Source organism: Helicoverpa armigera, chromosome 14 (assembly GCF_030705265.1).
Source record: "Helicoverpa armigera isolate CAAS_96S chromosome 14, ASM3070526v1, whole genome shotgun sequence".
Classification (NCBI taxonomy): Eukaryota; Metazoa; Arthropoda; class Insecta; order Lepidoptera; family Noctuidae; genus Helicoverpa; species Helicoverpa armigera.
Genome location: NC_087133.1, coordinates 7,669,433 through 7,696,869, shown reverse-complemented (window position 1 = coordinate 7,696,869; position 27,437 = coordinate 7,669,433). Strand labels below are relative to the sequence as shown.

Here is a 27,437-nt window from a genome sequence, read left to right as displayed (position 1 = left end):
GTACTAGACCTTCAGAGGAATGTTGAAAGGGGAATATTTAGAGGGAATTTTCTACGATAAATCGCTTCCGTGTCTTATAAAAGATTAGGGTTCCGGGAAGGAAAGTCTCGGGGTTTTATTCCACACCGGTCTTTTGAATACATCCTTTTTCTATGTATCAAGCTACCTCATGAGAAGTTCTTTGTCCCATACAAAGATATATTCTCTTTTAAGTTATGAAAAAATCAAGAAAACTTCAAAGTAAACAAAAATAGTATCTTTCCTTTACAGATATTATGACATTGTTCGCATTGGTGTAGCGATTTAATACAAAGAAAACAAGAATTGGATACTCTTGATATAGAGCACGTTAACATTGTTTCTTGCCGAGATAGTCAAAGTACCTAATGCTTTGTTCCCGTTGCCAAAACAATGGGAATCTATTTTAACTAGTTAACCAGTAGTATTTCAAACTGTGCTATGTTTTTCTTAGCGTTTTTATGAAGAATCTATGTATAATGTATTGTCATACAAATGTAATTTATACAGTATACATATAGGAGTAAACGTAAATAAGTGAAAACAAAATTGTGACTACTGATAATTTGTTCTGAATTTTATGCATGATAATCTTTTTTGGCTAATTCGATGAAGCATATAGGAGTTTTTGTCACCATCCAAGACGCGGGTGAAACCGCGGCCAGAAGCTAGTATTAGTATAGACAACATTTCACAATATAGGCTTATCCAGGAACACAATACCCTATGCACCAAACAATATAGGATCGTAAGTTAAGATAGCTTGGTGCCGTAGTTCTGTTATTAAGTCATGCGTCAACCCTCACGACTCCGTAGGGAAATGATGCCAGTAGTTTATCATAGAGGTCACAGTCAATACAAAGTTTGTCTTAGTACAACCACCCAACCAGCAAAAGTTAGTTGTATAGAAGGCCATAGAACGTTTTGTAAAAACTAATCGATGGTCAAATAAAAGGCCAAAGAAGGTGCACCTACAAAGAAAGTGGCGCAATTATATCTCCATTCAGTCTTAAAGTACAACTATAACGATATCAGGCATGACAATTTGGGCCCGTTGCAGTGATGTAACAGTAACGAAATCTCTATATTTGGTGATATACAAGCCACAGCAACACTATTAAACACTTTTTAAGAACTGTAGAAGAGTTTATGAATCCATTACAATATTCATCATTCATTCATTTTACATTCGTTCACTCTGCTGCAGTGTTTTATTTAGAAGAGAAATAAAAGATAAATCAGAAGAGACGAGGAGACTGTGGTAAGTTAGATATTATTTTGTAATCGAATTATTCGTCTCTTACGGGGAAAATGACGTGCGCCTGTAATTTTACTGATAAACTATGTATGGGTTTACGACAATATTTGAATGCCCCCTTCGAATTAATGAGCTTTAACTAAAACAATTACGAATGTTAAGTCATAAACATACTTCCAGTTTCCTAAACTCTATTATAGTACTCGTTATCATAGATATTACAACCACCATTACATAAAATTAGGGTTCCTTTTGAGCTTGTTTCTTTGTTTTGTTGTTTGTCCTTATTCCATAATGTGATGAATACTTTTTATTAAACTTATAAAAATACCACGTCAGAAAATATGGGTTTACTATACAGCTGCAGGTACTACGACGTCAGAGTTAAACTTTTTCGTTATTATTAATTTAATACTCTGAGGTTGTCAATTTTTTTTTTAAATTAGCTTGTGTTGTCCCACTGCTGGGCAAAGGCCTCCCCCATTGTCAATATAGTGTTGTTTTTTTTCTTTTTCAGTGTAATGTTCTGCAAAATGGTAGTCATTATAGACATCGATAAGTTTTTGACTCGTGACGATTGTGATTTCAAGCTACTTGCAGAAGTGGAGTGGCCGTGGGAAATTACACATTTTTGTTAAATAAGAATTGTGTTAACTGTGGTTTACATACCAATTCATCTCTACCAAGGCACTTCATCATGCGCAAAAAATTAATGATATCTTTACCAAGCTGCATTTTTTTCTGGTGTCGGGGCTGCGGTATTATGTCTATTTATGACAACTACATCCCTGATGAATGTTATTATTGTGATTAATTATTCTACCTATGGGCTAAAACTTTTCGTACTACAAATCCATTAGGTATTTTACTATTTATTAATTATAGAAAAAATAAATATCTCTTATTAACTAAGTTGTTTTGAAGTTTACATAGCAAGACAAGCATTAAACCTACGTACCTACATGTCTCCATCCGATTAATTTTGTTTCCCACACTGCGCCTCGCGCCGCCTCACTCACTACTGTCCCACTGCTGGGCACAGGCCTCCTCATACACGGAGAAGGATTGAGCATTAATCACCACGCTTGCTCAATGCGGGTTGGTGATTTCAGACTTTATAGTCCAGGTTTCCTCAAGATGTTTTCCTTTACCTTTTTATCAGCCATTGGTGTCGAAGATATACTTAGAAAGTGCATACAAACTTAGAAAAGTTGCATTGGTACTTGCCTGACCTGAAAAACTGTCACATCTAGAATCACGTGAACTATATTTTGTACGGAACCATTTTCTATAATTGGGTCTTCAAAAAATATTGGTTGTCGCATTAATTACGCTGAATAAAAACGTCAATATTGTTGTACAAGAGCGATAGAAGTGCCTTTACGAAACTGAATTAGCATTTAAAAGCATTGCTAGCCTGCTTTTATACACAGTAATAATGTTTTAAAAGAGATAAGAGCTCCGTTATACTACTATTGTGTAATAGAGGGACTATACTAGTTATAAAAACACTATACTCTTCTAAAAAAGTGTCTTTGTGATAAGTTTATCACTACAACTATAACGAGCGTTAACAACCTTATATATGGCAATTAAGCTACATAAATATAATTTGAAACTCAGCTATATCACCAAATCACTCTGTTGTAGACTTTTTGTACCCGCTATAGTACTATGTACTGTAACGACGATCTAAAATGTCTCAATATCACAATATCGTCCTATTCTTGAGCTGTCATCTCTACTACAACGAAAGACACATTATAGTTCGTTTCGAACCTTCATTGCGTAAATCAGGCGCATTAGGGCGACAGTAAACACTGTTATAAAGTTCTACCGTTGTATACTAGTAACAATGGAGGTTGCTATAACGCCTGACTATAACAGCTATATAATGTTGTGAAGTAAACCTTTACATCAATTCTTAATAGGTCGTTTTTGCTGTATAAACTTATAAAGCCAAAATGTGTTGTCAAACGCTTTTACACAACAATCAGTCACCACCGAATCCTTTATACATCGTTCACCCAGCTTTTTTGAGATATAAGGTTTGGTTATAGGGCAAAATTGTTGGTTGGGCAGCTCTCTAAAGTACTGTATGGTGCTTCGTGTTCCGCGGTACGGTGGAGGTGCAAAAAGTGGTACACTTGATATAAGTGAGCAGTTGGTACACATATATAAGCGTCTTCCAGGAGATATATTTTTATTTATTTATTTTATAAGCTTTTTTAAGAGTTTTATTTAAGTTATTTTTATAATTAAATAAACCTTATTTTTTTTAAGTTTTCCTTAGTGGCATGTTAGTACTGATATTTAAAAAACAGCTTAAAATACTTATATTTTTTTTCATTTCAGACCATTAAATGCCATTGCTTTGACGTTAAAAGATTACCTACCCTATAAACATCACCTAACCGATTATATTTAAATACAAGTAAATACGTAAGCTTTAGATCAAAGCAATAACAACAAAGGTACATCAAAGATTATCACAGGGAAAGGGGAAAATTCGTAGGTCGAATTCATGTCACAAGCTTCTTTGAGCAGTCAATGAGAAGAAAACATTCAAGCAAACCTCATCACGGGAAACAGGAAATACAGAAAGCAAAGGAATTTAAACCTTAAAACTATTTGAATACAAATTAAGACTGATTGGCGCAGGATTTGACACGTGACTTGGAGCAAGAAGGCGAAGAATGGGTGATTTGGAAACAAAGTAACAACACTTACTTTGCTGGCTTAAAATGTTAGAAATCAAAACATTGAAGCCTGTTTGAAGGTGTATACCTACATATATAAATTTCAATAGACAAAATTATTGTGGTAGTAAACTCATCATCATCCTCCGAGCCTTTTTTCCAACTGTGTTGGGGTCGGCTTCCAGTCTGACCGGATTCAGCTGAGTACCAGAGCTTTACAAGAAGTGACTGCCTATCTGACCTCCTCAACCCAGTTACCCAGGCAACCCGATACCCCTTGGTCAGACTTACTGGCTTCTGACTACCCGTAACGACTGCCAAGGATGTTCAATGACAGCAGTGGGAGTAAACTATGCATATTTAAAGTTTCTGATTTCATGAAATTACACATTGACGCTTATCTATTTAATATACTTTCAACGTCAAGCACGGACTGGAAACGTAAGTATATAGAAACCCTATAATATCTATACGGAATATAATACCTGTCCAAATACAGGTATCACGGAAAAATGACAAGATTATCCTTCTTATGAAAGGCTTCGGTGGCTGATTGACATATTGGTAGCTTAGGACTGAATGGACATAAGGAATATTAGGGCAACGTCGCTTACGCCTTTTTAGCTGTGGGAGGTATTGTCTGATACAATGAGAGTGAATAATACCTATTATAAGTAAATTATCGACGTAATATGGGTATATACATATTGTGTTCCTGAGACAGATAAAAAGCCTATATTACCTAATTCACGATGAAATAAAAAGATTTTAAACTTAAGTTCGTAATATAGGCAAACGATTATATTTTTTTGTTCGAATTTATGACCCTGATCCATTGATCTCAAATATTAATGTTGGAACTTGTTTTAGTGTACGATGGGACTGACAATTGACATACGCTGTGCGTTATAAAAGTCCCTACATTTTTAAAGAATAAAAAAATACATATATATTTTTGAAAAGCCCCGTGTCTAAGGACCATTTTCATTATAGAAGACAGTCCACCTACAAGACTTACACAGTAAAAGATCTTCAAGCAGCTAAGTCAGGTCTGGTGGTAACATTTAATATTAATCAAGCTCATAACATAATGTTTTTCCGTATATCTTAACACATTTCTTCCCACTTTATCTCTGCGGGTCCTCCTGGTCTTAATAAATCTTAGGAGCTTAATCCTTGCTAATAATAAACAGAGAAGGTGACTCAGTATGTAAGTATACTATACTGATTCAAGAAGTCTGAATGTTTGCTTATCTTTAACTTTTTAATGGTAGCTTTTAATTATTTTATTTTTGTATGTATTAGTTTATAAGTATTGTAATGTTGTTTATTTATGTGTTGTATTTTCTATGGGCCCTAGGAACAAATAAAAATTAATAAATTAACTTAACCGTTAAATAAGGGGCTGAGATGTTAAACAATTGGATAGTATCAATGTAACTTTTATACTCGTACTTTGAGTCACATTGCAAAGGAAAACATTGTTACGAAACTAGAACTGAAATACTCTTGTTCCTAACCAACGATCGATGGAATAAATTGCTCCCGAAATCCAAACCACGGACCTTAAGCCGAACTAAATTTCAAGCATCGAACATGAGTTTTTATTATATTTTTGGCACACATAGCCTAAATCCAGCACTCTTTTAGACCTAGCTCAAAACTTTTTACTCGTACTTACATACTTGAGAAATACATATAAGTAGCTAGGTACATACAAAAATAAATATGTCATCTTATAAGCTTAAATGTGACGTCATAGCGCCCACATCAGTCTTCACGACTAAGCAAAACTAGCAAAACAAAAGAATGAGCGAACAAAAGAATACATACTTTAAGTGCGAAGCTTAAGGTATATTTTTATATTCTTGTTATGTGCATCGTTAATCGTAGCTAGTGAAGGTACAATAAAATACTATTCTCTAGTGGCAATGCTTGGACACTTAGACACCAATGGCTGATAAAAAGGTGAAGGAAAACATCTTGAGGAAACCTGGACTATATAGTCTGAAATCACCAACCCGCATTGAGCAAGCGTGGTGATTAATGCTCAATCCTTCTCCGTGTGAGAGGAGGCCTGTGCCCAGCAGTGGGACGATAAATAGGCTGTAACTAACTATGCTTGGAGATATTTAGTACCATGTTCCTAGAATCCTTGAGTGTTTCAGATTATTTCACCCCATTTTACTAATTAAATAATTATTGGTCGGATAAACAGTCTAATATAGGACAATTCCCAGTGTCTTTCTGAAAACCCAAAATTCGCTTTTAATTACCGCAACTAAAAATCATAAAAAAAAATCATCATAGAATACAAAATGCTGACCGAGTAAATATGCAAAGTGCAAAGGGACGCAAATGATAGTGTTTGCACTGAAATGCTACTTATTTTTGAAACGGCGAAAAAACGTGGCTTATAACAAATATTTTTCATTTTTTCTGGTCAGCATTTTGGATAGTCAATAAATATCTATTCCGAAGTACTCGGGATCAGTGAAACAAAGCCGTGTTAGGCCCTAAGTGACCTACAAAAGATTAAACAAGTGGAAAACTGGGGTAAGCGGCAGAGCAGCCAATTGGAAGCCATAAATTTATCCCTTGCCAACCTTGTTACTTTCGTAGATTATTTTTATTATATATTAAATATTCCTCCACACCTAATTCCGCCTTGAGAAGTACTAAAATCGTTCATTTGAACTTTCCCCTTGAGACTTTTTCTTTGTAAGGGCCAACCCTGTGAACCGTTGCCCCGAGGGCTGACCACAAAGGGATTTTTTATGTTATCATCTGTTCAGAACTTAGACATTGAGTTTTTCAGATTTTCTCTCAGATATTAAATAAGTTTTTAGACGTGTTATTTTAGATAGAAACTAACAAAGTTTCTCTTTGTTCTTGTTGTATTAATAGTGTTGGGAATACCTATAAATACATGCAATATATTTGTATATTTCTTTTCAGAGTTTCCAGTTGACTGCGGAGAGCCGGTTCACCGGACAGCATAATATTTAGAATTGAAATCATTCACTGCCTACGCGCATGCGTGGATTTGGTTTTAATTAACTTGTTCTATGAATGCAATTTTATATAGGAATTTACTGTAGGGAGGTACTTACAATGTATGCTACTCATGAAATCTGTAAAAATAAGCTACGGTAGCATGATTTACTTTTCGTAGATGTAAATTAAAAGTACGTGTTATTACCTCTAGGTATATTAAATTTCTTCCAAAAAATCATCCTGTCATAATACAAATCACGAATTACGTACGAACGAGGCGAGAAACAATCCTTCAGAAACACCAACTAAAATATGATCCTTCGCGAAGAAATCAGCAACACAATACCTATAGATTTACCCTTACTCTCGAACTTCTAATCCATTTAGTCAGCGACTTAGCCGTGGCGTATCTAAGGGCTTACTTCAGGATATTGGCGTGAAGATCTCGGACCATCTCTTGGTACATTTGTTCCCCCGTCACGTCCGACCCTGTTTGACCGCGGAACTTGTTCAGTACCAAGGAAATCCATACGTCATAAGGGACCGCGAGTATATTTGTTTAGGATTGCTGTCTCTTTAGACTCTTTAGAGGCAACGTAATCGTTTATGTCCTTTCATGAGTTGAATATTACGTTCATGGATAGTGGTGATATGTGGATCGTGAGATGTTGAGTTAGGTGTCTAATGTCCTCATTAACTCACAAAAAGAACTTGGTATGACGATCTCAAACACGTCCATAATATAGCGATAGCAGGTACCTGTCGTGATGGTGTTTCGTCGCCGTATTCCGGTTCACTCGTAGTCTGAGAGAACTAATACTAGTAGTTTAGCTAGTAACACATTTCTACACTTCAATATTAATCATAGTTCACATTCAAGCACAACACACACACAGAACATAAAACACTTACTTCAAATACACACAGCACACACACCAATAGTCTACTCGACGTCCGTGCGTCATTTTTAGGGATCCAGCAGAATACCAGCGTCAGGTATTCTACCTGACACATGCTGAGTTGGACTCCCATTCGGTGCAAACGTAAGACACTGCAGCGCGCCGTTAATCTCTGATTGTATTTCATATTTTATGTTTCTCTTTCTACCCACTTCTTGTTTTGTTTTATTTTTCTTATTGTGTATCTTTGTGGTGTCTTTTTGTTTGTCTGAATAAATGTTTTATCTATCTATCTAATAAATAGTAGAATAGTAGTGTATTTTGAAAATGTAAAAAATAATTGGTATAGTTTTACCATGTCAATAGCGTCTTATCTCTAAACATATTGAATCCATTTATTTATTAGCAGTTACTTATAATAAATTATAGTATTTCGAAGACATTCTAAGATGGGAATGTATAAATATCGTCTACACAATGCGTATTTACAACCGATAACAGAGAATGAGACACAAAAAATGTGTATTTGCGAACGCTTGGATGACATTCGTAGGTCAAAACAATGTCGAGTTCGATCCTATCGAAGTTCGTCGAATTGTGGCGGTGAAAAGGCTCCAATCAAAAATAAAATGTAAATAATAACGGGCGTACATTGGAGGATCCATCCGTCGATCGCCGACACGAGGACTCACAATTAGATTTGCTGTCGGCCCAAGGCACGTCCCGAGTCTAATCTTGTTTGTGAGAGCCTCTCACAACAATATTACATATTATCCATTTCTGTGAGAATACCATTCGATATGACCTGATCCGAAAATGTTCTATTGTTTTCAGCTGACTGTCAAGAAGGTTTATATTTAAAACACACTCTATTTTATTTATTTCTATTGGTGCTTTTAATTTTGGAACGTTATCAGTCTATTGGTTAACAACTGAAGCGCGTATCTACTATGTATGCCTATGAACGATTCATACGCGGCTTAGCTAATGAAACTGTGCTTTTTCAGGTCCGCGTCCCGAGTGAAACAAATATTTTTACGATGTGAAGTTGGTTGGTTTATAAACGGATGACCAAAACAACACAGGTAAAATCTCACATTTTTTGGATAATTGTGGATAACCACAGACTAAAATTACCTGGTTTACTTCTCACACTATCTTACATTTTAACCTAAACGTCTAATCTGAAATCTCCCCCGAGTCTTTTACGATGTAACGTCAGAAAATATATATAGGAGAAAAGGTGTATACGGGAACTTAAATACCCAGGTTAGCACCTTGTAAGACACTTTATTGTGACTAGCTGTAAAGGCTCCGTAAAACGGTGCAAGCATTTTCATTCGAGAGTGAATCAAGAAAAAAGTAAAATGCATATTTACGTTGCAATTTACATGGTAAAAGGATCGACAGAGAGTGCATCAGCTCTTCGTTTTTGTTACTTCGTTTTAGTGACTTGCAGTTTAAGTTTTTTTTGTTTTTTATCTCCCGTCTTCAGTATTCCATTAATAGCGCGTACCTACCCATAAGTCTATTGAATTTTTCTATATATTTTTTTATTTGGTTTATTTTGAATGCAACGTCAGTTTTATTTTGCTTCATAGACATTATTAGAATAACTCTGCCGATATACGTACGAGTACATCTAAATTAGCAAATGCCTTAATTGCACTATTTCTGTGGAAACACCAAATTGTTTTAGGAATATAACTAATTGCGTACAATAATGAAACGAAATAATCATTTCTGCAGAATTTCAACAAACGAACCGACAACCGCATAAATATCAATATCCAAGTTTAATTAACGTTATAAACGTACTGTGAATATTCGAATATTGTTATATTCACTTAAATTCAATTGTTGGACTCTGCCAATTTATGACGAGAGGAAAAAGGAATTGTGAAATGCTGACACACCAAACTGACTGCGGTCTCCTTTTACGAGTACGGTTTTAACATTTAAATAAAATAGGATTTAAAAATCCAATCACATATTTTACAAAGAAATGATATGTGAACTTTTTATTTCAACTTTCATAAATATATAATTCTTTCTTTCCTGTCTTCTTTCTTTATTATGTGTGTGTACAATTTATAAATATGTAAATAACCCTTTCAATAAAAGATGCTTTCGTAGCATGCTCTTTTGTAGAAAACCTTCAACCCGAACAAGATCTTTATTTATTTAATTAAATAAATAACTGGCAACATTCCGCATACCTCCAACGATGTCAAGTGCGCCGCTTTGAAAATTTATTTGCCTCGACTTGAGAAGCAAAATGCACTCTGCACTTGTAGTTATCGAATAACTATCTAAGGGGAAACGACCACTGAGTTTTGCAAATGCAAATGCAAAGATATTCATGTTGTTATGGCAATATTTTTGTGCGTAAGCTGTGCGAATTCAAAGAAGGCAATTCTTTGCGATTCGCACAGCTTACGCACAAAACGACAGTCTTTTTTGTAAACGAAATGCTTTTTTTATGCAGAGTTACTTTTTATATTTTTATAAAAACTTACACAATAGCATTGTTCGATTGTAATAATTACTACTAGGTCCCCGGTCCTTACTATTAAATTCGGTGTAATATAAATTGCATCTTTTTCACTATCTTAGAAGTAGACCATCTCACAAAAGATACAGCATAAAGACAGTCTCATTAAACTTGGCACGCAAAAGCTGTCCAAAATCTTTTCTATACTGTTGCTGAATCGTCGATCGCGCATATTTTCGTTCCCTGTTTCAATATCGAATCGTATTTTTTTCTTTCAATTTGTTTCACGAGCGCCGCATTCATTTGCTTTGTGGTTCTGCCGTTCAATTCATACGACTGTGGTACAAAAAAGTTTTCAATGGAAGACAAAGAGGAATCAATATAGAACGTAGATGTAGTCGAAAGTGTGTCTGTTTCGCAATCGTGCGGGTGTCGCGGAATTTACTGCTTTTTGTTTGATTCTACTGTGTTTTGTGATTCGAGAGAACTCTGCTATTCAGACGGTTAACTAGATGATTTCAATGAGTATAAGTGTTACGCAGTTGTATCAATATGTATGTTTCTAAGTCCTTTGAAAGGTTCATGAAAAGGATTTCTTTCGTGATCTGTGTCTCGAAGTGAGATGAACAGAATCTAGACCAATTTTTAAATTTTAAAATAAGCTATCAAGCGAGTAATTGAAACAACGAGGTGGACAGACGACCTTATAAAGGTCGCCGGAAGACGCTGGATGCAGGTCGCTTCCAACAGGTATCTGTGGAGATCAAAGGGGGAGGCCTATGTTCAGCAGTGGATGTCCTATGGCTGAGATGATGATGATGATGATGAATTGAAACATCTTTGGACGCTACCTTCTATTACAAATAAAATATTACACTGCCACATTGCAAAACATTACTTATGAGTTTAATAACCAAGCGAAGCATGTTTGCATACATTTGGACTAAATGAGCAACAGATACCATCATAAAAAAATCAAGGGATAAGAGTAAAAACACGATCAAATCAGAATGTATAATAATGTACCTTCCAACATATCGCTTGCGAATAAAACCTTTCATACGTATTAGAATATTTTCACAAACACATACGTCTTCAAAAGAAACGCGAAACACGGGATCTATCATTTTGGTACGCATTTCCCGTAATTACGAATTTGTACCGCTAAAGGTACACTGGTACACAAAAAGTAAAATAAAGAAATGAACGTACAGGAATCCAATTCCATCGAATTTCGTCTTTGATTAATGGAACACACAAATGAAGGTTTGATAGCTCCGTTATGTTTTGTTGGGTAAATATTATTGCGTAATTCGTGAAACAAAGGAAGCGTTTGCATTGTAAAGAGATGTGAAGATTTTCGTGTTTATTGTGTAAAACAGCATTTACCTGGGGCGGGAGCGGATTTGGATTTGGAACTCTCATTGTTTTTACGTGAAAACCGGGTTACTGGATACTGCACTGTTCCTACTGCGGCCTATTATTTTGCTTTTGGTACATATCTACTGTATGTTGTCTATGTGTTTGTTTGTGTATATATGTGGATAGGTCTAGGCATAACGATATCCATATTTTCGAATGAAAGTCTTAAAAAACCTCAGATTGTTACAAAATGGACCATCATCGCTTATTTTAAAATAAATGTAAAAAGAATGGAATGCTCGAAATTAAATGTCTACAAAACACATTTCTATGAATAAAAACTTGCCTTAGTAATATCGATGACCACTTTTCATAATGACGTGTAGTACTAAAGTTGGCAATTTACATAATGTTCCATACTTTCGTGATTAACTCAATTGCCCATGCTATAACGATCGTATGGGTTTCAACAGCTGCTTACAAAGAAATAAATCAATACATTCTACATTTCTGTAAAAGAATGATTTGCACCTATTATCACGACCGACTGTCAACGTTCATCATCTGCCTAGCCTTTTTACAACTATGTTGAGGTCCGTTTCCAGTCTAACCAGATGCAGCTATGAGTAAGTGCTTTACATGCAACGACTGCCTGCCTATCTAACCTTCTCAACCTAGTTACCCAGGCAAGCTGGTTCCTGCAGACTGGTTGTCAGAGTTTCTGGCTGCTGACTGCCAAAGATGACCCAATGACAGCCGGGGCCTAGCAGTTTATTTTGCCTTCCGAAACACGGACTACCAACGTTATTGATAATGCAATTTTTACAAAAACCATCCTTGCCTCTTTTCTGCACCGAGGGAAGGGATATGAAAGAAGCGGTTACCACATGATCTATTTAAGACTGCAATATCTCTTTCATTTCCAAGTAAACCTTTTGGTCATACGACCTGATCCAATAGAATATAAGCGAGTGTCAACCCTGCCATATAACATAACAATAATTTATTTAGACAGGCTGGAATCGCCAGCTCTGTCTTTAGTGCATTTGGCAAGTTGCCTGTGAGGGCATAGGGTTATGTCTCCGCTGTACGGACAATGGCAGATGAAAGATGTGAATTATTTCTCTGCACTGGTCTCCCAAGTGCTTTAACGATCTTAGTACCTTTGTTTCAACCTATATATCAAGTTTAAATGTTTCATATTCTTACGTTATGACCTTTTGGCTTAAATATTACGATGTCGTCCTTGCCACTGTGGTAAGCCTTTTATTGACCAAGGAGATGAATATTCTTTCAGAGCCTAGAACTGCCTTTAAATTGTGTTAGCATTGTTTCATATATCTAAAATGGTGATCTACTAGTCTTCATAAACAGCTTGAGATATTCATAACACGAATGCGCTAGTTGTTTCCCTAATAACTTTATAGCAATAAACGATGACAGCTGAATCCGAGTGACAGGATTTTTCTCACTGAACCCTTATAAGACTCGTACAATATAATTTTCTTAGGTTTTCCCAGTTTTATTACATAGGAATATTTATATTACGTAAAAATAAACGTATTTATACATACATATATACAACTAAAACAATTATAATTCGCTAGATAACTCAAAAACCAATCAATGTGACAACGCTACGTGACCCAGTAACAAAAACAATTTAGTACGTCGAAATAGAATTTTATCCTTGCGCAAATCAAAGCAGGCACGCGGATCGAGTACCTAAAGCCGTATTGCGCGACGATATATTTCACGTCACCGTCAATTAGGACCGCCGTTATTATAAACGGGATTACCTACCTATGAATAAATTTTATTTTGCTTCTCTGATGCTTACGTGTTTGACCTAACGCACGTTGATATCCTTTATTTATATGTAAAGGGGGAAATATTTATTTTCATATTTTGTACCTGTGTCTCGTCTGTTTTGTTTTAATCTATGACCAGATGAAAATGACTTAATTCAAAAACAGATTATATTCAGAAAATTATGGCCAGTGACAGCCAGTTAATTCGACGAAAGTTCGCACCGATCAACCATTCATCAATGTCCTATTGATTTATAACAATAGTTACGAATATTCTTCAAACTTAATTTATAACTAAAGACATTATGAGTCAGACGTAATAATGGAGATTAACTTTGTAATAGCACTTAGAAATCCATCAGCAGATAAATACTTAAATCATCTAGTTTGAAACTTCCCTAATTTATACAAACAACAATTTAAATAGCCAATAATTTATAATCCAAGTTCAGTTGGTTGAGTAAATGAAAATTTATTAAGGAGTTTATTCAATCAAAACCAACCCGAGTTTCGATTTTAATTGCTTATTTCGAAAGTTTCTTACGTATTGTCACGTCAATGCTCGAAACTAAATCGAAATTTCGGTTTTGATTCCAATTTCAATTAATTTTAACACCACTGTTTGTTATTTGTGAAAATATTGATTTGAAGTCAATTCAGTTATGCAAATAAGTATTTATAACATCGAAAATGTATTAGAAATACGAATTAAGTATTGTATGTGTAGCTACTGTTATCCAATAAAAGCTTGCTTTCTTTATTTGTTAGCAATTAATCTAATCGCATTAACGGCTAGCAATAATAAATTCTATCAATATCTAATTATAGGACTCCCGAAGATTATTTTTACTAAAAGAAGACCTCATCTATTGATATATATTGTCGACTATTTGTATATTATGTATTCCAACATAAATATCTTCGTAAACCTTTCACCATTTATAAAGAAATTGTTTGAAAAGCTCTTCTGTCCTTTGTGTTATTGAATCATTTAATCTGGAAGTGGCATATTATTCTTTTATCCCAAACTACATAGATGTGCCTCCCACACAACATACTGTCTAACACTTCAAGGGGGAAAAGGCTTTATATTAAACAAAATAGGACATATCAACGTATATAAGGCCTACATTCAAAAACTTATCATTTGTCCCACCCATAAACATTCATTCACGAAATATCTGGCCGTTTACAATAAAGGCTATCTCACACATTAGGATTATGAACAAACGTTGAGCCCACATGAATTTTGTGGATTTGTTTGTGTTTGTACAACGACCGCTTATAGCCACCCTCATCAGCTAAATCAAACTATGTGTAATTACTTTACACGACCCGCCATTATTGTGTTATGTGCATGATATACGGATATGTGATTGCGTCAATTAGCGTCAAGCGTAATATACACATTTAGTTAATAAATGTTCTAGCTCTGTTTCTGACTGTCGGCTACAATTGAAGCTTGATTATGTTAGATTCTAACGTATACTTTTGTTAGGCTTTGTAGCTGTCTTCTTTGTTGATAATTCAAGGTCAAGGTCATTCTCCTGCTTAAATATTTAGAACGGAAAATTCTTGAAATGAAAGAAAGAAAACATTTCATAATGAAGATGGTACGTATCAATTATTTTGTCATTAACTCAAGGTCAAGGTCACTTCTTTATTTCAAGTAAGTAATTAACCATAATTATAGGTGAGGCGTATCCTGAGTCTATTCATTAGTAATAAGAGTAGGTTGGTCTACTTATTTATTAACCTCAATTCTATGTATATTCTGACGTACACCAATTAATAACAGGGAAATATCGATGGCCATAGGTTAGATATCAGCTATCAGATTTGCGAGATTTCATCTGAATGTTACGAATGCCACCGGTATCAAATATCAAGATACGAGTATGTTTACGCAGATCCAAGCCAGAAGCAATTGATTATCCATTTTCTTATTAGAATAGGTATAGGTATATTGACAATCCATATTCCTATTCACAGAGAGGCTAAACATTCCTATAATAAAAACTTTCATAAATCAAAATATTCCCGTAGATTTTATTCAAATGATCCATTATACCAACCAAAATAGGACTCATTATCATGCTAAACCACAAGGCCATGAAAATACCGCAGTATTCATTATTCTATCTCACCTCACCATTTACAAACAGCCGTAGACGAGCCCTTGTAAACAAATATTAATTTAATCCATTTGCGAAAGTAACCTCGTTGACACGTGCGTTCGTCGCGGAAGTATGCCTTAAGCCTACGCGCATACAGTAGACTAAACAGTCGGCCGACTGTTGGCGCCTTCTTCCAGGTCAAATTCGTACGGTGGGCAAGACCAAAACGATCAGTTTCGAGTGAACTATCGAGGTGTTCGGGTACTTAAAGAAATCTTACAACGATTTTCGGTATTACAAAAAATTATTGGGTCCAAAAAGAAGGCGTTTAAGGGCGATGACAGTCACGTTCGGCGTCCCTCGCACACCCGCATTTTGGCGCATTGCTTGCTTAGATTTTCCGTCATGGCACCTCTACTAGTCATTTTGTTCTCCATTTACAGGAAAAAATACCTGATCGTCGTTATGTGTATTTGCATTCGTCTTCATACTGATTTATAAGCCCATACCAACCATCTCGGCCGACTAAAAGTCTATAGTGTGAGCGTTGTCTAAAGGCAATTTCGAATCCATTAATAATATTCACAGACACGCTACCGCAAGAGGAAATCGATATAACTACCATCCCGTATGATCACATTAATTTTTTAAAGCTAGTTGAAGCCTCTTGAGACTTCGAAATTCACGAAATCATTCCGCGATTTGCGATCGTGAAAAATTAGCTTGTAATTTTTCATGTGGCAATACTTTTCACTTGCACGCGTCAGGAGAGTATTGGATTGATTAATATATGAATTCAAGCGGAAAATAATTGTCATTTTCCGATGCAGGGTCTTGTCATAACTAAATCTACTTATAGACCAGTTACCACATAGCATATCATTTTAAACTTCCTATTACATACGTACTTATACATTTTCTCATTGGCCACAGAGCATCTTGGTCAGATTATTGTGGCAGTGCTTGCCTATGCGGTTATTAGTGCCGCAAGACATCTACATTTACCTACATTTTGTAGCTACTGAAAAATATCTTAATTTTAAAATAAAATAACTTCTGTCCCATTTCACAAGAACAAGGCCTATTTAAACAAACTTGCCTGCAACATTTCCTAGGATACGCCTAAAGTCTCACACCTTGTTCACGAAGTGGAATGTTTGTCCCCAATCCGGAGAACTGTCCCCCACTACCGATAACGTGCGAAGTGACTGCGAAGTTACTGCAACGGCTTCAGATTACAGTTAGGCTCGTGTTTGTGTAGTTTTATATGGCAGTGCAATGGTTGGGGGATGTGAAGTTTGTTGAAGTATGGGGGATGTGGTCTTTTCCGACCATTAAGAGTGAAGAATAGTAGTTTACTAAAATTATAAAATACTACTTATGACATTAATTAGATAGTTAGAGACCTATTTGTCCCTGAAATAACTGGGTAATAATTTATGTATTGCTCGGCTCAGTCACTGTTATTCAAATTGTCCTTACAAAGCACAATTTTGCTCGTTCTACGACCCATAATTTATGATTCCAAATTCAAAAAACAAATGGGTACCTTAATTTTAACAAGAAATAAAACTTTGCGAACTCAAAGAAGACGAAACTAAAATCAAACTTCATCCTAACCAGATCGGTCAACATCAACAGAAACGAACAATAAACTAGAATATTTCAAACTGAAATAATAACGAAACAATAATTTTCAAACTTCGAACAATTCTTATATAAAACAACGAGTAATGAACGACCAGAGTAAACAAAAGAACTATGCCAACCAAATCTCAAGTGGCTTGAGGACGTTGAAAATAAATACTGAAACAAAAGCATAACTTTAATAACGGTACACTTATTTTAATGGTGCTATTCCCTTACGGTATAACCTTGGTAAATCCATTAATGTGAGTGACAATGGTTTTTTGGAGAATCATGTTTTATGTTGTGTTTTTATAAGGGTGTATTTGCGGTTAAATTAATTTTTATGAGGGTTTTTAAAACGATAGTTGTTAACCTGGGTGAAATAGCATTACATGTTAGTATTTTCAGAACGATTTTAATTATTTTTTTTAAAGAATTTTAAAATTGTCCTTTTTGAATTGAAACCTTTACTTAAAGTTTAAAAACTGCATTGCTGCAAAATGTCGCCTATGGACAGGGCCCTAAATTCAAACTATCTATAACATATATTCATACACATTTATATCACAAAAAAATTAACCTAAACTTACTTTATTTTTCATCCGTCCAAGAATAGATAGGATATGAATAAACAGACAACATTATACCAGTCCATAAAACAATGAGAAAGTTCCATCATTGCTTCTCGGATCATATTAAAAGTTTTGCTTTGTTAGCCGTGTCCTCAGGTTTCGTACTTTTCGCACATAATTTTAATGTCGGAAACACGCCATTAAAGCGACCACCGGCTTTCTTGTAAATAAACAAATGCAAACAAGTTTAAGTAATTACGTGATGGCCGCGAAAGTTTTGTGTGAAAATAAAATGTGGGTTAGTTTTGGTAGTATTTTATATTTGTTAGCTCTTAGCTGTTATTGGTGCGGATTTTTTGTTCCTTTACGATTGTTCTAAAATGTCTGTCTAATGAGTAATGAAAACAAATGCCTAATATACAAAATCTTAAACATAAAAATGAATTGCTGATCGTTAGTCTGACTAAAACTCGAGAATGCCTGGGCCGATTTGTCCTTTTTTAACCCCCGACGCAAAAACGACGGGGTGTTATAAGTTTGACGTGTCTGTGTGTGTGTGTGTGTGTGTGTGTGTGTGTGTGTGTATGTGGCATCGTAGCTCCCAAACGGATGATCCGATTGTAATGCGGTTTTTTTTTGTTTAAAAGGTATGTCAGTCGGGAGTGTTCTTAGCTATGTTTGGTGGAAATCGGTTCAGGTCTTCAAGGTCATCAGCTCGTTTGCTAGATGTGATAGGAATGTTACACGCTCTGTTTACTTGCAAGTATATGTGGGATCTGAAATTTGAAACACTAATGTCTTTTGGAACCACTGAGCTGGTCTGCTGTTAGGGCACGAAGGTAGGAGACGTAACCCTGAACTGCCTTTTAGTAAACCCATCGAGTTTGGGCTCGTTGAATTTGTCTTGACGAGTTCTCTTCATGTTTCTGATTGACGAGAACCTAATGCTGGAAATGGGATGTGGCGGATGAAACCCTGAAATGCCGAAATGAAACGGATAAACCGATTTATATTTTTGCTGAAAATTTAGAATGTCCAAAGGTTAATCTTTATTGTTTTTCAGTTTGTGCAATTCTCCCAGAGCCAGTTTGTCATGAGGATTGTTAAACAGCTTCCTTTGGCCGAGATCGCATATAGCGACCCCATCTTAAGATAAAATAAATTAAATGAAAGAAGGAAAAATTAAGGAGCTCCTTTAAAAAGCATGAAATAAAATTAAATTATAAATTTAAAAACCCCGACCCAAAAGTATGCAATAATTATGACAAAGGTTAAAACGCTAAACCCTATAAAAGCAAAAATAACTTTTAACACTACGTAAACTAAATTTTGACGTGTCGGGGGACCGCTTTTTACCTTCATAAATACTTACATAAATAAAATGATATTACAACATTCGTTTAAAAAAAAAACGCGTATCTAAAGTAATGAATTAGAGCGGTCCCCCGACACGACAAAATTTAGTTTACGTAGTGTTAAAAGTTATTTTTTGCTTTTTATAGGGTTTAGCGTTTTTAACCTTTTGTCATAATTATTGCATACTTTTTTTTAAACGGTTTTATTTAGCTTACCCTGTTTGTTTTATTATTTATTCATTCTTGGGTCAAATTTAGAAATTCAAATTTCAGTGCCTTTCTGTTGTCAGATTGATCTGAAATTTGGTACACACCTTTATTTCCGATGACAATACAATATAGTAATATCAATAACATTGCAAATCCAAGATGGCCGCCGGTACAAAATGGCGGATAACGTAGGTTTTATCAATCCCGTCAATGTGGATATCAAATGAAAGTGCTCAACCAGTAAAATACAATGTACTATATAAAATTCAAATCCAAGATGGCGGCCTCTACAAAATGGCGGATAACTTAGGTTTTATCAATCCCATCAACATGGGTATCAAATGAAAGGTCTCAACAAGTAGAATACAATTTACTATGCAAAATTGAAATCTAAGATGGCCGCCGCTACCAAATGGCTGAGAACAATTTTTAAACGGTTTTATTTAGCTCATCCCGTTTGTTTTATTCTTGGGTCCAATTTAGTAATTCAAACACCCTCTTCCTGTCAACCGATTAATCTGAAATTTTGTATACACCTTTTATTCCGATGACAATACAATATAGTAATATCAATAACATTGTAAATCTAATATGGCCGCCGGCACAAAATGGCGGATTACATATTTTTCCACAACCCCCTCAATATGGGTATCAAATGAAAGGGCTACACAAGTAGAATACTGTCAGCAACCCCAGCAGGGCCCAACAGGGCCAAGGCCTGCCTGGGCTGCGGGATTGTTCGAAAGAGTTACCGTGGCCCTGGTACATAAAAGGCCTACGACGAAACATAACTATTTTTAGTCAGTAAGAGTCTGGCACTCCCTTACCGCTGCTGACCCAGGGAGGGGTCACTTGATGATTTTTGGTGTCGTTAAAAAAATTGACTTTTTTTTAAATTAGATTGTAATAAATTATCAGGTAAGAGACCGTGTAATAATGATGCACTAAATGAATTAGATAGAATGAGGAATATTCGGTAGGCATTTTCATTAAATACTAAAAACTAGAAAATAAAAAATCGGTAAAAAAACTTTTAAGTCAAACGGTTTTATCTTATGTGCACTGAAAACTAGAAAATAAAAAAATAGTTACTTACCTGCCAACCTACGTAGGTGGTCCCGGTCATATTAGACTAAAATAAAAACGTGGGGCCCCTCTGAAATCCTACCTATGGCAAAGCATATCTTTATACTTTGGTAGATCATGAGCTCGGCGTTCGCTGGTGAAGCCGCTACGGCTGATTATATTATTGATTGTCAAAATCTCCAGTTACGATTATAGTAAGTCGATGCAATCCACACCTATTATACCTCTAGAAGAAAGTACTACAGCAACAGTTAATGGGCCCCACGTTTTTATTTTAGTCTAATATGACCGAGACCACCTACGTAGGTTGGCAGGTAAGTAACTATTTTTTTATTTTCTAGTTTTCAGTGCACATAAGATAAAACCGTTTGACTTAAAAGTTTTTTTACCGATTTTTTATTTTAAAATGTTTGTAGAGGTTCAGGGAAGGTTTAACGATACAAAGTTCACGGAATCAGCTAGTTATAAAAGTGGATGCAAGTAAATAAGAAACTTGCGTGAGGGCTTTTATATTTTATGCGTGTATAAAACATCGTCTTTTTTATTCCTACTGTCTATTATTCATTTGTCTAACCTGCTTATTAACAGAGATAGAAACCTGAACCTACAGACGGAAATATGATTTTCACATAAGAAAAGAGATTGCTATAATTGGTTCTACCATTCATTTCAATGTAACAATAAACTTTTATGAATAGAAAACATAATGTTTTCTTTCCATAATTCTGTTTTACTCTTCTCCTTTTTTCACTCCGTAATATTAAAATAATACCTACAATGCCAGTAACAATCAAGCCTTATTGAACACGGTATCCACTTATATTGCATTTTTTTTCTTTATATACTCTCTGTAATGTACCTACTTCATAAGTAATCAATAATCGGCAGGTAACAAACATCGTACATCTAACAACTTTTTAAAAGTTACATAATAAACTAGCCAGTTTCAAAGTACGAAACAAATTTAATAGAAGCGTAGCATGTTTCACATACAACCTAGCAGCTATTTAAGAAACTACCTATGTACCGCTCAAAATCTTGGTACTTAAGAGGAAATGTTATAATTGAATTTTAAGTCTTAATTCCGTTAGTTAAAATTCAATTTTCGCTGCAGCTGTTCTTTATGTGTAATCTCTTCGTTAAGCTAGGCGATGCGGTTGTAGGTACTGTTATGTTTTTATGACTCAAAAGGGAGCACATTTTTATACTAGACCAAGCTCCACAAAAAATCACTATTACATACAGTTTTAAATCCATATTGTCAAAATATGGATATAAAATTGTACTATAGTTTTTGTACAATAATAATGTAAAAAGTAGAGTGTAATAATAATGTAAGAATAGAAACGGGGTGCACAAAGACCATAGGAAAACACGGGACACACAACGTTGTGAACGTTCACAAACATCAACAACGATACACAGAGATAATTTATTTTCTAATTTAATACTGTCCATGTATCAATATAAAATGACGTCACAGGAAAATCAGTATGGCGGATGCTAGTGTCATATTGACATGTTTACGGTTCAGCTTTATCCGAAATCTGATACAACCGTAACTCACGTACCATATTAATACGAGATTTATTGTGCCTCAAGGTAGAATTCCGTGGGTCGCGGCTGTCGCAGCCGCGCGCGGCCTACGACAGTCGTCGGCCGCGCGCGACAATAGTCAACCTATGAAAATGTATGGCACCGCTGCCGAGGCCAGCGACAGTCGCGCGCGGCCGTCGAATTTCGTAAGCCGTAAATTAGTAGATTTTGTTCGTCCGTTCCTTCTAGTCGAAGTGCTAATTGATATCCTTGAAGAAGAAGAGGATGACGTGTTGCTGTGGCTGTATTATGAAAATAGATTACCAATCGACCCTATATTTAAAAAGTAGAAATGATGAAGGATACTACCCAATACTGATTCAAAAGCATTTGTATTGTAATGAAGACAAAAGGAAGTTTTGCCGACTAAATAAAAAACAATTCAATTCTGGTTTTACTAAAATTCTATAGATGTTATTAAGCGCTAGACCATGTTGAGATGCATACGGCCGCGCGCGGCTCACGAAATTCGTCGGCCGCGCGCGACTGTCGCTGACCTCGGCAGCGGCGCCATACATTTTCATAGGTTGACTATTGTCGCGCGCGGCCGACGACTGTCGTAAGCCGCGCGCGGCTGTCGTAGCCGCTATCCTCGGAATTCTACCTTAATAATTTGGCAAGTAACACTGAAAGTTTCACAAAGTTTCGTACGTAATAAGCCGGGGAACTCGGAAGTTTTTCATGGAACATACTCAGCTCGCTTATGTTACGTGTCAACATCTTGAACTACTTGAAAGAAAGTAATAGCTTACTTAAAGGTTTCTTTAATGAGATAGTCAGGGAAAACGTTTGAGTTTCCGAGCGTTAAATCTTTTTATGGATCAACGTTAATGTCACACGTTTTCTATGAAGATTTATGGACAGGTGGTTTATTTATGAGTTTATTGTGTTTATTTTGTTTTAGTTATTTTTGTGTTCGAGGAAAAAAATTTCGTCAATTAAGTAACATGATGACTAAATAAAATAACGTGTCTGGTGATCTTTACCTTTGCATGACTTTTCTGTATTCTAAGATTGATTTTCACAGGAAAATTCAATTATGAAACTAAACACTTTATGCTATGTACCTTATTGCATTTAAAAATTATAGTCCTACGAGGCGTGTCGTTCAGAAAGTTTGCCTGAAGCGTTTTGCCGCGCAGACTTCAAAGTAGGTGTAGTACACAAGTACCTTAACATGTGCAGAACAGCTTTACCTCAATATCTTTAAAAATATATAGACTTTGGCAAAGTACCCGAAGATGACAAAAACAAAGTCCAAAACGCAATCACAGCTATAAAAACAAAGTAAACCAACAAAACATAAATCTATCGCACCCTTAATTTATTTATCAAAACAAACCCGTGTTTATTATTCAAAGTATTCTGATAAAATAGCTCGAAGCGATTCAAAACCATAAAGTACTAAGTAATTTAATTATCTTAGACATTTCACGGTAAATGTGTGTGCAAACAATGTTGTTTAGTACGAAATTGATAGTCGACAAGTACATACTTTGACTTCGATATTACAGTTTAATCAAGCACTAACAACAATGCGAGTACACAATTGTGTAATAGGAGAACATTGAGGAGAGTGGACGCGTGTTACACCGTCATGTAATACTGCGGGCAAGGCGTTTTTTTTTTTCTTTGTTGAAATTCGGATGGAAAATGCAGTACAATCTTGAAATTTTCTACATTAGATACCGTACATGCTTAGTTTTAAAGATGATTCTAAAACATAAAAAACCACCTTATACCATCAAGCTTTATCCCTAGATACAATACCCGCGTAACCATTGTTAGGAACAAGTTAAAATGTTATCAAAACTATGAGTTAGCAGCAATTTGGTCTATTAATATCACGTACTTACTACTTACTGCTTGACCCAAATTGTAATCATATTGGTATGTAGAGTAGTAATAATTGAATAAAGAAAATAACACAATACCTTCACCTTCCGGATTCCGTATCACCTCGGTGTAACAGACACACGTTGTTCATAACTCCATTGTGCACGTAACGTCGCATACAACATTGTCGCGACGTCTCACTTGATTTGTGATAAAAGTGTGTCGGCCATGCACTTACACTGAATGAACGGTGAATGTGGCACGCCTGTTCGAACACTTATCGATAAAGTAGTGTTGTGCCGCCCATATTTTATGCAATTCAGTTGCTGATTTAATTGTTGGGCGATTTTAACGTTGAAAGGGTTGGTAGCTACAAAATTTTGTGTTAACAGCTTTCGGTGATAAAATTTTTAACGTAAATATTTTTTTGCGAGCGTTTCTGTTTTAGTGATGAAAGTGCTTTGAATGTAAATATTATACGACAAACCTGGTACTGGAATAAAGTATTATTTTATAACATTTGTAAAGCCGGCCCCAACATAGTTGGGAAAAGGCTCGGAAGATGATGATGATGTAAAGTTTGAGTGACTCATAATATCTCAATAGATTACCTATTTACGTAGTACATTCTAGATTTATACTAAGACCTTCTGCATAAGAGAAGGTTGTATGTGTATGCCGATAGCACTAATAACAATATGTTACAATCACCGATCTAAAATTGGCAAGCGAAGCGTTGTCCCCTTACCGCAACAATTAATTGAAGCGGTCTCATGTATACCATCGGAGGTCAACTGGGTAATGGTAATAATAATAGAACAATAGTAATGGAAACACCTCGGTTACAGATGAGGGTTTAAATTGTTTATAATTAAACAATAAATTTTGTTTAGTACACTTTTCAAAATGTAAAAAAATAAAATAATTTTATTTTTATCCATATTTTGTATAAGATCTTTTGTAAAACAGACTGGAAGCCGAGCTCAACATAGTTATTAGAAAAGGCTCGGAGAATGATGATTTTGTATAAGATCTTCTTGTGCATAGCACTGCTTGTAAGGTTTTACACTGAGTAACATGTACATAAAATGAAACAGAACTGTAGATACTATTTTTGCAGACGTATTTGCAATAATCCAAAACGTAATCATCATCACTATCCCAAGAATCTGGTCCACCTTGCTCAGCAAAAATAAAAGAAATGATCCTTTGTATCAGGTAATTATAGGCTGGTGAAATAAACCCTTTATTATTCTTTATTTTGTAAAACGGTCACTAACAGGATAACCCGGATTTGGCCAATAAATCCAATAAACGGCATTAATTAAGCTCAAAGATTATTCAAAAGTTATTACAGGTTTCCGGAATAATAACAAACTTTCAACTCAATAAGAAAACGTTAATTTGTAAGTCTTTCTCGACTTTGAAAGAATTTAATAGCATTTAGTATCAGCTTGTTTTTAATAACAGGTTAGCCGATACTGTTGTAAATCCTTACATATATTATAACTGAGAAAGTAACGCTGTCAGTCTGTTTATGTTCTATGTCCAAACTACTGAAGCGATTTAAATTTTATTTGATACACAAATAGTCCAGGATAATATAATACTTTCAAAGAGATCGAAACGTAGACAAGATTATTTTTTCGTAACAACACACAGCCACATAAAAATGTATTGAAGGTAAATACAGAAATAAATAATGATGACTTTGTATTTATTTTATTTTTCCAAAATCAGCAAGATAAAATGAAAGAAATGGAGTTTGGAAAACAGTCACAATGAAGAACGAAGTAAGCCAAGGTATAGTTACGAAGAGAGTAATTACAAGTGCATAGCGACCTTTATTCACTGCAGCAATTAGTGGTATCATGTTAAGATTATATGAGCGTACTCTGTGCAAAGCTCGAATAACTAATCCTACACGGATAAACGTTATTATAACATATACATAAACTAGGGTAAAGTGCATTATACGTCTATTACCCCACTACTAAATAAAAATATGAATTTGGTTAGCAAAAGTTTGATAGTCAAATTACTACCTGTACATAGTTTATATTTCAAATAATCTAACAGCTCTCTTCTCTTGAAATTACAAAAATGACGAATTAATAAAACATAGGAAAATAAACGTTATTTCGTAAGAAAAATACTAAAAGGTTTAACAGTACCCTGATAACTTAAACTCATATACAGAACAGTGTTAAACACGTTCCTTACGCGACTACAAAGTTAGCCGTTTGTAATTAAACTATCAACAGTTCCAGCCTTAATATAACTTCGCAACTAAATATAGTAGTCATTACTTACCTCCCCTTTATGACGAAGCATTTAAGTAGGTTACCGTATGCACTATTCAGTCACTGCCCTCCTCTAATGTCACTGAACATTGTTACATTAAAAAACACACTTATATCTACTCCTCTACATTCTTATAACACTAGAAATCGATTCAAAACGATTACATGAAACTATACTAATTTTAGCAATAGAACGAACTTATCACGCGACACGTAGAAAGGGCTACGGCGTAGCACGGCTACGGCGTAGGCGTCCGTACGCTTACAACGACCGCGTCGAACTGAATGAGTTTCCACAAGCATTCCTTTTAGTAGGCTTTTAAGTAGTTATTTTGTATTTGAACCGAGTAATGAAGGTTACTAATAGAAATTTTGTAAATAACTAGTCTGTATTTGACAGGTCTATAAAAGTAGCACACCACAATCTTGACACTTTGAAAGTACAATGGATTATTAGAGCTAAATGGTAAGTTAGAAACGCTCATTCAACAATTTTCAGGTTCAATTTTTGGGAAACATTTTTTTAATTTGGTAGATGGATATCTACCACAGAGACAGGACTGTTCATTATTTTTCTATGGGGAGGTTAAACTGTTGTAATGGGAGGGATATTCTAGTGAATTTTATATTACAACCTTATGACACGTTCGCAATAATCACCTACTCTAGTTCAAATTCGGTATTCAATTAAATCGTATTTTAAAACATTTCCATTGTCAGCATTCGAGTAAAACAATATGAACAAAAGCGCTGGTAATAATTTATATGTCCTCAAACATATAATAAAAGATATGTTAATTCTAGCTTATAAACAATAATAACCCATAAATGATTATTAATTTAATACGTAGAACTTAAGTCTGTTATTTGAAGAATTAACATAAAATTATGGACTACAGTTGAAGTCTTTGAGTCACCTCACATGCGGTTTAGTGCTAAAACTATAATCACTAGTAATTTGACTTTATTGAGCTATAGAAAAAAAACTAAAATATTGGCACGTTTGCGTGACTACAAAGTTTTTAGATTAGGCCTCAAATGTACTCCAAATTAAATGCTAATTTGGAAAATTTTGTCGTAACACCATATGATTTTATTAACATTAAAAGTTTTATTAATCGCTTTTGCTGTTAACAAATTTTAAACGAAATATGAACGTGATTTTTTATTGTTCATAAACTGATAATAGCAGTGC

At 35.0% G+C, this 27,437-nt stretch overlaps 1 protein-coding gene across 1 annotated transcript in view; it reads right to left on the bottom strand.

Moving 5' to 3' along the window:
• The window catches only part of LOC110381732 (suppressor of lurcher protein 1), a 359,122-nt gene extending 332,603 nt beyond the window's left edge, over positions 1–26,519 (bottom strand). The window contains exon 1 of the mRNA XM_049837140.2: positions 26,253–26,519. The gene's annotated coding sequence lies outside the window, so the exon portion shown is untranslated. The remainder of the gene's footprint in view (positions 1–26,252) is intronic.
• Positions 26,520–27,437: the final 918 nt, after the last annotated feature.